We start from the raw sequence: 13,640 nt of genomic DNA, 5'->3' as shown, positions 1-13,640 counted from the left end.
ATTGTCTGACCTGGCTCTTGATCTTTGGTTGTTCTTGGCACATGCTCTTCACTCCTTTTCTTTACAGCATTTCTGACTTTCTGGTAACTGACGGCTTTTCTCCACCTGTTCATGAATTCCTGACTCCTATCAGTTGTGTTACACTGTACCAGAATTGCATTTAAAGACACATAAAGACAAAGACCCCTTCCCCCACAATGTTTTAACACTAATATTACTATTATTATTTTTTTGCATAACACATGCTGTTACTAAATAAGTTACATTACTTTTAGGTTTTGATTATGGTGATGCTGATGATGTGAGTGTGGCAGCACACACATATATTCAAGTCACCTGCTGACTTATAGTGACCTCACAATTTCATAGGGTTTTCTTAGGCAAGGAATACTCAGAGGTGGTTTTGATGGTTCTTTCCTCTGAAAATTATAGCCTACAGCACTTACTATTTGTTGGTGGTCTCCCATCCATGTTCTAACCAGAGTTGACCTTGTTTAACTTCCAAGCTCAGTTGGGATCTGGTACCTTTAGCGTAGAGCATTTAGGCCTACTGGTAACTTAAAAAACCCACTAAAAGATGATCCACTAAAGTCTAGGAATGCTGAAAAGCATGATGCAGCAAGGATGCAGGGGTGGGCTGTACTGAGATCTGGCTGAAAATGGCCGGCTGCCTAACAGTCTAGGACTTTTATAAAACCAGTAAATGAGCAGTGGGAAAAATCAGAATACCTGATACATTTCTAATGTTCTAGCAAGTCATTAACTTTGGACTAGACATCCAGATGACCCTCTGTACATTTATTCTCAGCTTTGTTCTCTATATCACCAGAAAAGATGGTCTTCAAAAACTTTCAAAAGAAACAATGACCTTAAAGAGATTAACTGAGGAAAAAAAGTCTCACCCAAAGCAATTTCTGACACAACTGAATGATTTTATATGCCTGCAGGTATTGACTATTGGCCTATCCTCCCACCACTTATAGTATGTTCCTGTACAAGTGTTGCTAAGCAATAAATTTTATGGTTTCTTCCTTATTTTCTTCTACAAGACCGCTAACTGAAAGGTATCAATTCAACAATGATTTGTTCAAGCCTGTGGTGTTCTTCTGGAAGAAAGATGCAGTTTTCAAAAAATGCATAAATGTGGAACAACTGTCAGTAATGCCATTCAGTGTGCATTTAATAGGCCAGAATATTGTTCAAATGTTATACCATAGGTTGGTAATACTATCTGGTATTATTTTAGGGCAGTTGAAGCTTGAATGCCCAGCAGAGTGGAGTTTTCTTCAATTTATATAGAGCAGAGCTCAAGTGCCACAACAAACTATAATCTCCAGAATTCCAGAGCATTGAGCCACAGCAGTTAAGGTGGTGTCAAACTGGGTTATTTCTGCAGTGCAGATGCAGACAAAGAGGACCTGATTGAAGCATGCTGCATCAGTGTTGGGCACATGGAAAGCACTTTCCATCTGACTTGCTGATTGGCTGTAGACGTCTGGACCCATGAAACCACAAAGGGGCATGGGAAGTAGAAGCCTTTCTGCAAGGGACAAGATAGCCCTACTCATGGAAAATATAAATCTGTAGTGAAATTTGCTTGTGTGGGCCATTGTAATAATCTGGCGTGAGTATATATGTATATGCGACTTTAGGTCTCCTGTCGACTTAAGGTAACTCCATGAATTTCACAGATCAGAGGTGGCTTTGCCAGTTGCTTCCTGAAATACAGCCTAGAGCACCTAGTAGTCCTTGGCAATCTCCCATCCAAGTATTAACCAGGGCTCACTCTGTTTTAGCTTCCAAAATCAGACAGCATCTGGTTCCTGGGGGGGGGGGGATTTAGGCTAATAATCTGGGGTGCTAAGCAAATGGGAAGGTGGAAGTTTAAATGATACGAAAAGTTTTTTGAATGAAATTGTAGTTACTATTGCATCAATAGTACTTTGCTTGTATGTTGCGTTAGTAATTATGAGTTTTTGTTAGTAATGCTGAGAGGGAAGAAAAGATAAAATTAAACAAACAGCTTTAAAAACAAAGCTGTTGATGTCTCATACCCAGAATCTCAGGGGCTATTTTCTTAGTGTTTGTGCAATGTAAGAGGCCACCCCATTAAAAGGGAACTATGCCCTATGGACTGAATTAGTGATTGGGTAAGGAACGGTTAAACATGACTAAACTGAAGAAACAACCACTTTTTGATGAAAGTGGCCTCATGCTGTAAATCATCCTTGACGTTCGGTTCTGTGAGGAAATAAATGGTGCTACAAATGTGTGTGTATTGGCCATACAATTTGTTCTCTCTGTGCCAATAAATATATGCACTTTTGATTGAATTGTCTTTCATTATTGACTAAAGAGTACCTAGCAGTCAAATGATGCTGTAGTCTTCCTGTTAATTATTACTTTTTATATAAATCTGGCATGTTGGTTGATTCATTTGTTTTCATTGTTTGTCAACCTTTGTTCTCTTTCCCAGATGCAGACATGGAATCAGCCATAAGTAATCTGTTCCCCAGTGATTTTGTTTTGTTTGTACTATGTTTGCCCCCAAAAACAGGTGTTTTGCTTTAGGATTCAGTATTCAATTTATGTACTTTCTTCTTGAAAGTTTTCCACTCAGCACCTTTGACACAAACAGCAATATCTAATCAAATTCATGCATTGTATGCTACAAACCTTTAGAGGCAGATGATCTATTTCTAGAGGATTATGATTTAGTACCACATTAATTTAATTCATATAATTTTATCACATTTGTACCCATAGATTCCTCCCCATTATACCCCAAGCTTTGTCCTTGTTCTCAAAATTCCTCCTGGTTTTATTTTCATAATTGTAAAATAAATGAAACTTTGGTCAGAACAGTAACATTTCTTTAGACAAAATCTACCCTTCCGAAGCTTCATTAAATCTTTTAGGATGGTTATTTAGACCAATGCAGAAACTTCTTTCATCACATAGCCAAATTCCATTTCAATGAATTTCTCAGGAGACACATTCCAGTGGTGCACAAGGCCAAAGGCAAAAATGAAACCAAAAATACAAGAATATTTAACTGAAAAGTCTTAATGCTGGTAACAAAGCCTTAGGACATTATCACACCAGCCTCATATCATGTTGCAATCATGTTATGAAAGGAAACAAGAACATACTGCTTTGAAAAGTTTTCTTATCACACCTCACTTATTTCACATGACTGCTCTGCTTTAAAACTCCTGCAGGTGTGATAAGTCTCTTTGCTATAGTTCCTGCATTACAACAGTCAGTGCCAAGAGGGGTGCTGATTTTCCTCTCCCCCACTTGTTACTATGCTGTGTTTGCATAATTACAGCAAAATTCTTTTATCATTTTTCTGTAAGGATGCAAACACAGCCAGGATTTTTAAAAAATAAAATCCCTGACAAGCATGCTGTTAGCCTGATTTGGAATAGTGAATGGAAGGAGGAGAGAGGGGGTCCCATCCTACAACTTAACTGCTGTAATGCCAGAATTGAAATGAAGGGAATTTTTGCACCCATGAAAAAATAGGAGATGTGGTAGTTCAGAGGTTAAGGTCAGCAATTCACTACCCAAGAGCAATGTGACAGAGTGAGCTCCCATCATTAGTCCCGCCTTTTGCCAACCTAGAAGTTCAAAAGCATGTAAAAGTGCAAATAGATAAATAGGTACCATTTCAGTGGGAAGATAACAACATTCCATGTAGTCATTTCACATGGCCATAGAGTCATCTTTGAAAATGCTAGCTCCCTCAGCTAAGTAACAGAGATGAGCACCACCCCCCATGACTAGAAAACTTGTCAAAGGGGAAACCTTTACCTTTACCTTTAGCTATGCTATAAAAGAGCTATTGATGGGTTTGCCTGCCAATGAAAAGATGCACTACAGTAACAAATGGAATGCAAGGCACAGCAGGATAAACACAACATCGTGATAAGTACAGGCCAAAGATCCTGTTAAAATCTCTCTTTTTATCCTCATGTTGTAAAGTCCTTACAGACATTCAACCATTTTGAATTATAAAAAGCCACCACACTAAAGTGAGAAACCAACTTTCCTTCCAAATTCTTAGAAACCACCATATATTCCGTTCATTTGAGGTGTAGCCTCCTGGAAATTTCTAAGAGGCCCAATTGGAACCACAACAAGACTGAACCCAGCCTGCAGCCAGAAGTTCCCCACCTCTATATTAGACTGAGAAGAATTAGGTTGCCCTGTGTCCCATACTGGAAAAAAGCAGTACTTAGCTGCTCAAAGAGGTTCATTCATCATCCATTGAGGTATCTTTTCTTTTTGGCTGCAGATAGTGTCTTTTTGCATTTCTCCCTGACAATGTCCCTGGCTTCAGTATAGAATTCATCTGGCTCCTGGTCAATTAGGCTTAATAGTGCAAATCTACTTTTACATTATCTTTACATTCTACAGGGATGTTTCTCAGATTGTATTTTTGATATGGTGGTTGGTTTAGTCTTCCTCTTTAGCATTACTCTAATTTTTTATATTAGTGATTCATGCTCTATGCCACAATCTGATCCTGTACTTGGTTTTGCAGAGAGAGTAGAACTTTGGTAATCTGCTTCCAATTATGTAGTCTATTTGACTTCTCTATTGGCCATCTGGTTGCTTGAAGAATATGTTTGCAATGTACAAACTGTTGCTATTTAAAATTCAGTCAGTCACTCTCTTGATTCATATCTTGATATCAGCCCAAATTTTCCTACAGTCTTTGATTCCACTCTGTTTCCTGCTCTGCGTTCCAATCCCGTATGATTAACAAGAAGTCCTGTTTTGGTGTCTGGTGAATTTCCTCCTAGAATTCAGCATGGAATCTTTCAATTTCTTATTCTTCAACCTCTGTAGTTTGAGCATAAACTTGGATTATGGTTGTTGGTTGTTGTGTGCATTGAAGTCGTTTCTGACTTATGGCAACCATAAGGCAAACCAAGGGTTTTCTTGACAAGATTTGTTCAGAGGGGATTGCCTTTGCCTCTGCTAGTGTCACACACTCAACACTGTTGCTACATAATAATTCTTTGGCATGGCAAAAAGCCTGTCTGATGTGGGAGACCCCTACCAGCAGCATTGCTGCCATCAGCATAGCCATTTTCCTCACAGGGGTATACAATCCCACCACTGCAGAAAGGTAGGCCTGTTACAGACTGCCAAAATAAAGCTGCTTCGGGTCTCTTTGGAGGTATGCTGTTTAAATGATGCATGGGTCCCACGAGTCCGGAGGTCGCGCCAAAGCCACACTCCATTCCTAAGCACTGGAGTGCAGCTTTGGTGCAGCTTCCAGATTCTTAGGATGCATGCAACATTTAAACAGCATACCTCCAAAGAGACCCGAAGCAGCTTTATTTTGGCAGTCTGTAACAGGCCGTAGTACCACTAGTTATATACCATATGATAAAAATGGACAGATCAAAATTCTTTGTATGTCCTAGAATTATGTTTATAATTAGCCTGTCAGTTCTATACAATAAGCAGTGGAAACATTCCTGAACTCCCTTTGTGCTTTATTTAACTCCAACAAAAGCTGCTGCCACTCTGAAGAATTAATGCAGTTTGACACTGCTCTAACTGTCATGATTCCATCTTATGAAATCCTGGGATGTGTGGTTTGTTGCGGCACTAGAGTTCTTTGACAGAGAAGGCTAAAAAAAAATATCATAAAACTACAAATCCTATAAAACAATAGCCATGGCAGCTAAAGTGGCATCAAACTGCATTAATTCTGCAGTGCAAATACAGCCTAAATCTTTGAGATTTAGAAAGTTTATTTCCCTCTTTCACAAGGTTCCCCCCAATACTCACAATACATAGTTTTCAGCATCAGTGAATAGGATTTTCTGATAAGTTTATATTTATCCAAAACTCAGGACTACATCCAGTCTCTCAGCTGAATCAGATTTTCAAGTCTAATGCATGCTTACTTAGAGGTACATTTACCTGCATTCAGTGGGGTTTATTTTCATATAAATGCTAAGTAGCAATATAACAATAGCAAATATGTTTCTATGCCACTTATCAGTACACTTAAGCACTCCCTAAGTGGTTTACAATGTGTAAGTTAATTGCTCCTCACAAGCTGGGTACTCATTTACGTGACCTAAGGAAGGATACTGAGTCGACCCTGGAACCCTGGGACTGAACTCACACAACCTTGTGGCTAAGGATGACTGCAGTACAGGCATTTAACCGCTGTGCCATCAGCGCTCCCTTTTACAGTAGAAACAGGCCTTTTAAAAAAAGACATTCACCCACATTTACATAGCATAACATGTAATATTGCTGAAAGCTACATATCTACGTATTTTAATTTCCCAAAGATTAGGAATATAATTTCCCAAATAAAGACTTTTCTCCCAAAGGAATGAAAGCAAGATTTTTAAATAGTATTTTTATACAGTGCAATGACATATACAAAAGACAAGGAGACTAGTATTGTCTCAAGCATGTAGGTGCAGAAAGGAGGTATGCTTTAGATCTTGCTACAGGTTTTGTGCATATCGCAACTAAAAAACTAAAAAAAAGCAAAGTATTTTATATCTTGTAAATATCATCTTGCAAATATATGTCTCTCCTAGCTGGAAAGTATTCTATATCTTGCACATATAACTGTAGGTTATGGAACAAATTATGAAGAGTTCCACAGTTAAAGCTGCACTATGTTCTTAATTGTCTTAAATCTAATTAAGAAATTGAAGAATAAAGATATTTCTCAATTGTTTATAGTAATTTATCCTTTCCTTTCCTAAATGGCTTGGGCCCAGGGTACTTGGAGGACCGCCTCTCTCCATACAATCAGCCTCGCACACTCAGGTCAGCCAGGAAGCAATCGTTAAGGGTTCCAGAAGCTAGATATACTACCACCACCTAGAGGGCCTTTTCTACCTCGGCCCCCAAGCTCTGGAACTCGCTCCCCGGAGAGCTCCGCTCGGCCGCCTCGCTGGACCAATTCAAGAAGGGGTTGAAGACATACTTGTTCCAGCAGGCATACCCCTGATCCCTGAAGTACCCTCCCCCCCTCCCCTCTCAACAGCATTGGAAGCTGGCTTGAGATTTTTTGGGGTGAAAATGTAACTGTGTTTTATCTTGTTTTTATTGTTGGTTTTTGTTGTATTGTGGATGTTTTTAGCCATGTTGGTAAACCACCTTAATCTTTGGAAAGGCGGTATATAAATAAAATTTTATTATTATTATTATTATTATTATTATTAGACATTTTCAAAATTACTGAATTGATTCAGAACTAATGCAAACTTAGGAACATTCAGTTTTTTCCAATTAGAAAAGCCTTTCTTCCTTCCTTCTTTGGCATAGCAAAATGGTGTCCCAAAAAAAAAAAAAATAAAAAGGAAAATCAAGGTAACTTTATACTTTTTTGGAACATTTTCAAACCGTCTATGCTTGAATCCGTGTATAAAAAATCCGTATAAGAAGGGCCGGCTGTAAATTCTGTTGAGATATTATTTAGATCATATTTTGTTATAATCACTGTTTTGTTTTCTTCTTGAGTCTTACTCTTATTTTTGATATGAGTAATTCATGATCTGTGCCACAATCGGTTCCTGGTCTAGTCTTGGTCATCAATATAGAGTCCTGCTATCTTTTACTTCCACTTATATAATCTATTTGATTTTTGTGTTGACCCTTTGGTGATGTCCATCTATATAGCCTTCTTTCCGATTGTATGAAAAATGTGTTTGCAATGAATAGGTTGTTGGCCTCACAAAAATTTATCAGACACTCACCTGCTTTGTTTCTTTTGCCTAATCCAAATCCGCCTATTGTTTTTTATTCTTCTTTGCTTCCAACTTTTTCGTTGCAATATCCAATGATCAGTTTGATATTCTGTATTGGTTTGCTGTCAATTTCTTCCTGTACTCCTTCATAGAATCTAAAATTTTCTTCCTGTTCTGCCTCCATGATTGATGCATAAACTTGAATTGTGGTGATATTCATTCGTTTACCATGGAGCCTTACTGAATTGATTTGGTCTAATTTTACATTGTATTTTCTGACTGCTTTTGCCACATCTTTCGTTAGTAGGAAACCCACCCCATTTCTTTTTGTGTTTAACTCACTCACACCATTTCCATTTTTTCTGTGTCCCGCTTCCCTTGGCTCATGCTTCTCACATTCAACATCCCTATTTTATGTGTAATGCTGCTTTGGATGCCATTTGCCTTCCTAAGTGTGTCTGCTATTTGTCTGGGCATCTTTCTAATGCACTTGGCTAATCTTGCAAATGTGATATCCCTTTATTTCTCCCTCCTTCTTTCTGTTAATGCTCTGTTCCTGCCTGTGTCTCACTTGGGGTGTCTCATCATAGAGTTTTCTAGGTGATGGGGTCACATAAGGAGGGCCACCTACACCTTCCTGTGCACTGTGCTAACCAATGTTAGTTATGGTGTCACAATTCATTCCTGTTAGTGACACCCATTACTGCTGCTGCTGCTGCCCTGTAGCTGTTTGTCTCCCTGTATTATTCTTCCTGTTGTTGTTTGTTTGCTTTCCTACCAATCCCCTTATGTTGTGAATAGATTCTACATTCTCTATTTCATTCCTTATTTCACTTTTCTTGGACAGTGAGTAGTAGTTACAATCAATGACCATATCATATTGGATTACACAGTCAATCAGATTCTCAACACAACTGAGCAGAAATACTTTATAATCAGTTAGTTCAATCCTACTGAAAGTTAATAGATGTGAATGAACACATTGCTAAGAATTTCAGCTTAACTGGGTTGTGGACCAGTCTGTTGCCTCTTAATTGCTCTTTAATTTTCCAGGGAGTGTAGTAACTTTAAAGCATGTTAGAGTGATTCTTTACATGAAACATCTGTAACATTTTTTTTTAATTATAAATGTTCCGGGATTGGGGACTCCAGCTGTTGCCCAACTGAAGGAATCCCCATGACATCAGCAGTTAGGAATTAAGTTTCATTTACCCATTTTGCCATGGTGAAGCAGAGGGGAGTCAACATGCTCCAGATGGTCGTTCTGGGTATTAAAGTGTGCTTGCTTTGTGACTGTGGTCTAGGACACAGGCTCTCTCTCCTTATGGTGCTGAAAGAATTGATTTCACCCTGCTTTCTAGAGTGTAAAAGAATCCAAGAAAGCGCATATATATATATATATATATATATATATATATATATATATATATATCCCCTACACTTGAGGGTGGGGAACCATCTAAATGGCTTTATTGTTCTTCAGAATCCACTGCTTAATAATATGATGTAATGTTGATTTCTGAAATGCCAAGCTAGCTTGGCCTAAGCCAGAATTCATTGACTTTACGGAATAATATGGTATGATTTTGAGCTCAGAGTAATAGGAAAAGACATTACTAATTCTTCTTCAGTGTTAGATCCATACTTAGAGACAAATCATTGGACTTAAAACTTAAATAAGTAAGGATGAAGACCTATTTATTTCAGTATGATGATGTTCAGATCCAATCTATGGTGTTTTTTCTTAAGAAATGTCTTGAATTTGGCTGTATTAATTTTTCACTTTTGACTATCAAATGCCATAGCAAGAGTTGTCAGTGCATTAACAACAGAGCTTAGGAGAGTTAAGGGTTTTCCTCTGACAGTATGTAGCCTAAAGTTCTAAGAACCTCCCACCCAGCATGTCCTTTGGCTGTGCTGGCTGGGGGAACCTGGGACCTGTAGTTCCCAAAATCAGTGTTTCCAGGTCCTGGTCTTAAGGAACCCTTTCTATTATTTCTGAAAACAGTAGCTGTAGAAAGCAAGCAGCTTAGTATAAATAAAAGACACCTGAAGAAGTTACAGTTTAATCTAGGAATGCAAATTACTCTTGCAAATGAAAGGTAAGAGTAGATGTAGTGTAACAACTAACTAACAGGTGCAGGCCCTCTGGTTCTTTTGAGCCTTCCATGTCATTGTTAAAACAATGTCACCTGCAACTTGTAAGCCCTTCTAGTTTTGAATCAAAATTGGCATGAATTTGAGGAAAATAAATCCACATTTATTTGGGAATGTGTGTGTGTGTAGAGTTTTTAACCACCTTAGGTTAAAATATACTCACTGTTACAGATCATGTTGGATTTAGTGAATTTAATGGGGGGACAAGTTTTAAAGTGCTGAGGTAAGTATGTCAACATACCATTAGTCCACATCTAGTTTCTTTCTTGTAGAGTAAATGACATTTCTTAGAATCATAGCTGGAAGATTTAACAACAGTTTTCTACTTTAGTCCAAGTGATAGCACAGAAAAATCCACTGCCACACAGATGGTTATGTAGTCTTAAGTGGAAAAACTCCAATGAAGGACCTTCCAAAGTTTCTGTTCCAGTGTCAAGCAGTTGGTATGAAATTTAGTCAAAACTCAAAATCCCGTTTCTTGTAATCCATATCTACTGGTATGTGTCTATATGCCACATAGCATATAGAACAGATTTATTCAATATCCACATGACAACCCTTGTAATATATACATACTCAACTCTACAACTTTTTTTTACAGTTTTGCTTTGCTCCCAGTCCCCTTACCATTTTTGCAAGGTTCCTCTAGACACATTTCAAGGATCAGTGTTTAAAACATATTATCATGAGGTAAGAACACATGCATTGCATTGACTTTGGTGGAGTGCCACATGCCTCCATGCATTTGTCTACAAGTTAGGCCACTGCAGAACTTGGAAATAACAGATCACAAGTAACAAGGGCATCTATTTACCTAGGGGTAGGGTTATTGAGAGTGAAAGATAGATTTCAAAAGTAACATGATAGTAGATGCTAAATTATTGATATATTGTTATGAATAAAGCCTTCTAATTGCCTTTTCAAGCAGAGATGGGGAACTGCACAGTGAATTTCCCCCAAACTCCAAGTATCCCCCATACCACCAAGTTGGCTGATAAACACTAAGAAGAAACTCAGAAGTAACCTTCAGCTTCTGGTTTTTGGCCTATTTTCCTTGTTCAGGGTGGTATGGAGGTTTGTGGAAGGTTCCCACCACTTGTGGATGCTGCCAGGAGAGATTTTTACCCAGTTTGGAGTGGTTTTTACCCCTTTATTTATTTATGGAATGCTGAGGTTCTAGGAGATTCAAGGGATCTGGGGCAGCCTCCAGCCACCCCTTTTATAGCTAGATTGGGGCCATGGCAACCACAAGCCGCAGCCCCGATCTGGCCTTTGCAAGGCGCAAAAAGAAGCCACAAAAAGTGGCTCCTTTTTGTGCCCTGAAAAGGGTGCAATAACCACTGTGCTAGTGCTTTACAGCACTTCTTCAGCACTGCATCATGTGACTCCTCTGCAGTGCCAAAAGAGTTCCGTGATGCCGCATGCTGTGATGTGCAATGTGCAGCATCACACCACCCTTGGGGTTGGGCTGGGGTGTGTGTGTGTCATGTAGACGCTAAGCTCTGACTTCGCCCCCAACCCAGCCAAACTGCCGGTCTGCCCAGGGCCAAAATTAGGAGAGGTAGCCAATACTGCAGAGGACAGGATCATAATTAAAAATGACCTTAATGGATTAGAGAGCTGGGCCAGAACTAACAAAATGAATTTCAACATGAAAAAAATGTAAGGTACTGTACTGAAGGAGGGGAAAAATGCAATCCCCAGATATAGAAAGGGTGACACTTAACTTGACAACAGTATATGTGAAGGCCATCCAGGAGCCTTAGTAGACCACAAGCTGAATGAGTCAACAGTGTGATGTGGCAGCTAAAAAAACCCAGCCAATGTGATTCTAGGCTGCATCAATAGGAGTATAGTGTCTAGACTGAGTGGAGTAATAGTACCACTCTATTCTATTGTGGTCAGACCTCACCTGGGATACTATGTCCAGTTCTGGCCACCACAGTTCAAGAAGGATATTGGCAAGCTGAAACATGTTCAGAAGAAGGTGACCAAAATGGTAAAAGGTCTGGAAGCCATGCCCTTTGAAGAAAAGCTTAGGGAGCTGCCTTTATTTAGCCAGGAAAAGAGAAGGTTTAGTGGTGACATGATAGCCATGTAAATATTTGAAAGGATATCATATTGAAGAAGAAGCAAGCTTATTTTCTGCTGCTTCAGAGACTAGGATGTGCAGCAATGGATTCAAACAACAGGAAAAGATATTCCTAAGAGTAAGAGCTGTTTGAGAGTGGAATATGCTGCCTAGAGTATGGTGAAATGTCATCCTTGGGAGGTTTTAATCAGAGGATGGATGGCCATCTGTTGGGAATGCTGTGATTGTGTATTAATGCATGGCAGGCAGTTGTACTGGATGGCCCTTGTAGTGTCTTCCAACTCTGTGATTCTAAGATTTTATTCTTGCAGTATGTTTATCATAGAATCATAGAATTGTAGAGTTAGAAGAGACCATAAGGGCCATCCAGTTCAACCTCCTGGCATGCAGGAACTCTCAATCAAAGCATACCTGACGATGGCCATCTGTTTAGGGCAGAGCTAGGTGACTAGACACCTTCTGAGGATGTTGGGCTGCAATTCCTATCTATTATCAACTTCGCTATAGAGTGAAGAAATGGTTTTCATTCCATGTGGATCAATCCTTGACCATGTGTTGATGGGGTATTTTGGACAGGGCCTGTATGAGACCTAAGTGTGTCAACTGTTTTTGGAGGGTACCAATAATACAGGCAGAGCCTATTCTGCTTTGCAGACCTGATCTATGCACAGAGGTCATGGGTACATTCTCACTCCCTGTTACTTTTATGCTGAGTTATTATCTGAACTGGACTTAATATCTTAGTAAAGTCAAGTGTCTCTCAGCTTCAGTTCACCATGTTCCCAATTGGGTAATAGCTATTACCTACATTACAAGATTACATTACATATTATTAAGATAAATTTATGAGGAGTAAGAAGTGCAGAAGCTGAAGTTTTTACTGAGAAGCCAAAGAAAGAGATTTTTTTTTAAAAAAAACTTTGCAGTATTGGACAGCAAGGAATGAAATGACCTAGTTGTATACTGAATATAGAAAATTGCTTTCTTAAAAAGTTATTGTATAAAACTTTGTAATAAATGCTTCATAGATAAAATATGCTGGAGGTGGTGATGATGCTCAGATAATGGAATTGTTGTCTTGCAGTATCAGCAAACAATCAAGCCCAAGGGGAGGAGGAGGAGAACCTGGGAAATTTATTTTTAATAAATATAATAGGATGGGTGTGTCATTATCCCCCAAAAGAACTTATTCCTACTTATTATATTTATTAAATATCTTACTCTTCACTTGATCTCTTAGCAAAGTCAGTCTCACAGCTTCAGCATACCATGTTCTTATGGGATATGGGAGATGATTAGGGTGAAAATTGGAGTTTTCAGTGCAGAGGAGGGACACCAAGTATTGTAGGTCAAAAGTATTGGGAGGGTCACAGTTTCTGAGTCCTAATTTAGGGATACAATTTGAATATAGGCCCCATTCCCACTGGCCCTTTTGGCCTGGATGGAACTGGGCAGATCTGGGTCCCATCCTCCTGAATCTCTCCAGAAGCAAGTACCCACTATCATTTACCTTAACCGGGGTAATTTACCCCTCTGAAGTTCACAATTGTGGTACCAGTTTAAAATGAAGGCTCCTTTGCTGTCAATCAAATTCACTTCTGCTTTCGTCAAAGGTGAGGTATCCTACAGCCATTGGCCAACTGAATGGG

This window comes from Sceloporus undulatus, chromosome 5 (genome assembly GCF_019175285.1).
Source record: "Sceloporus undulatus isolate JIND9_A2432 ecotype Alabama chromosome 5, SceUnd_v1.1, whole genome shotgun sequence".
Lineage (NCBI taxonomy): Eukaryota > Metazoa > Chordata > Lepidosauria > Squamata > Phrynosomatidae > Sceloporus > Sceloporus undulatus.
Note: the sequence above shows the minus strand (reverse complement) of the source record.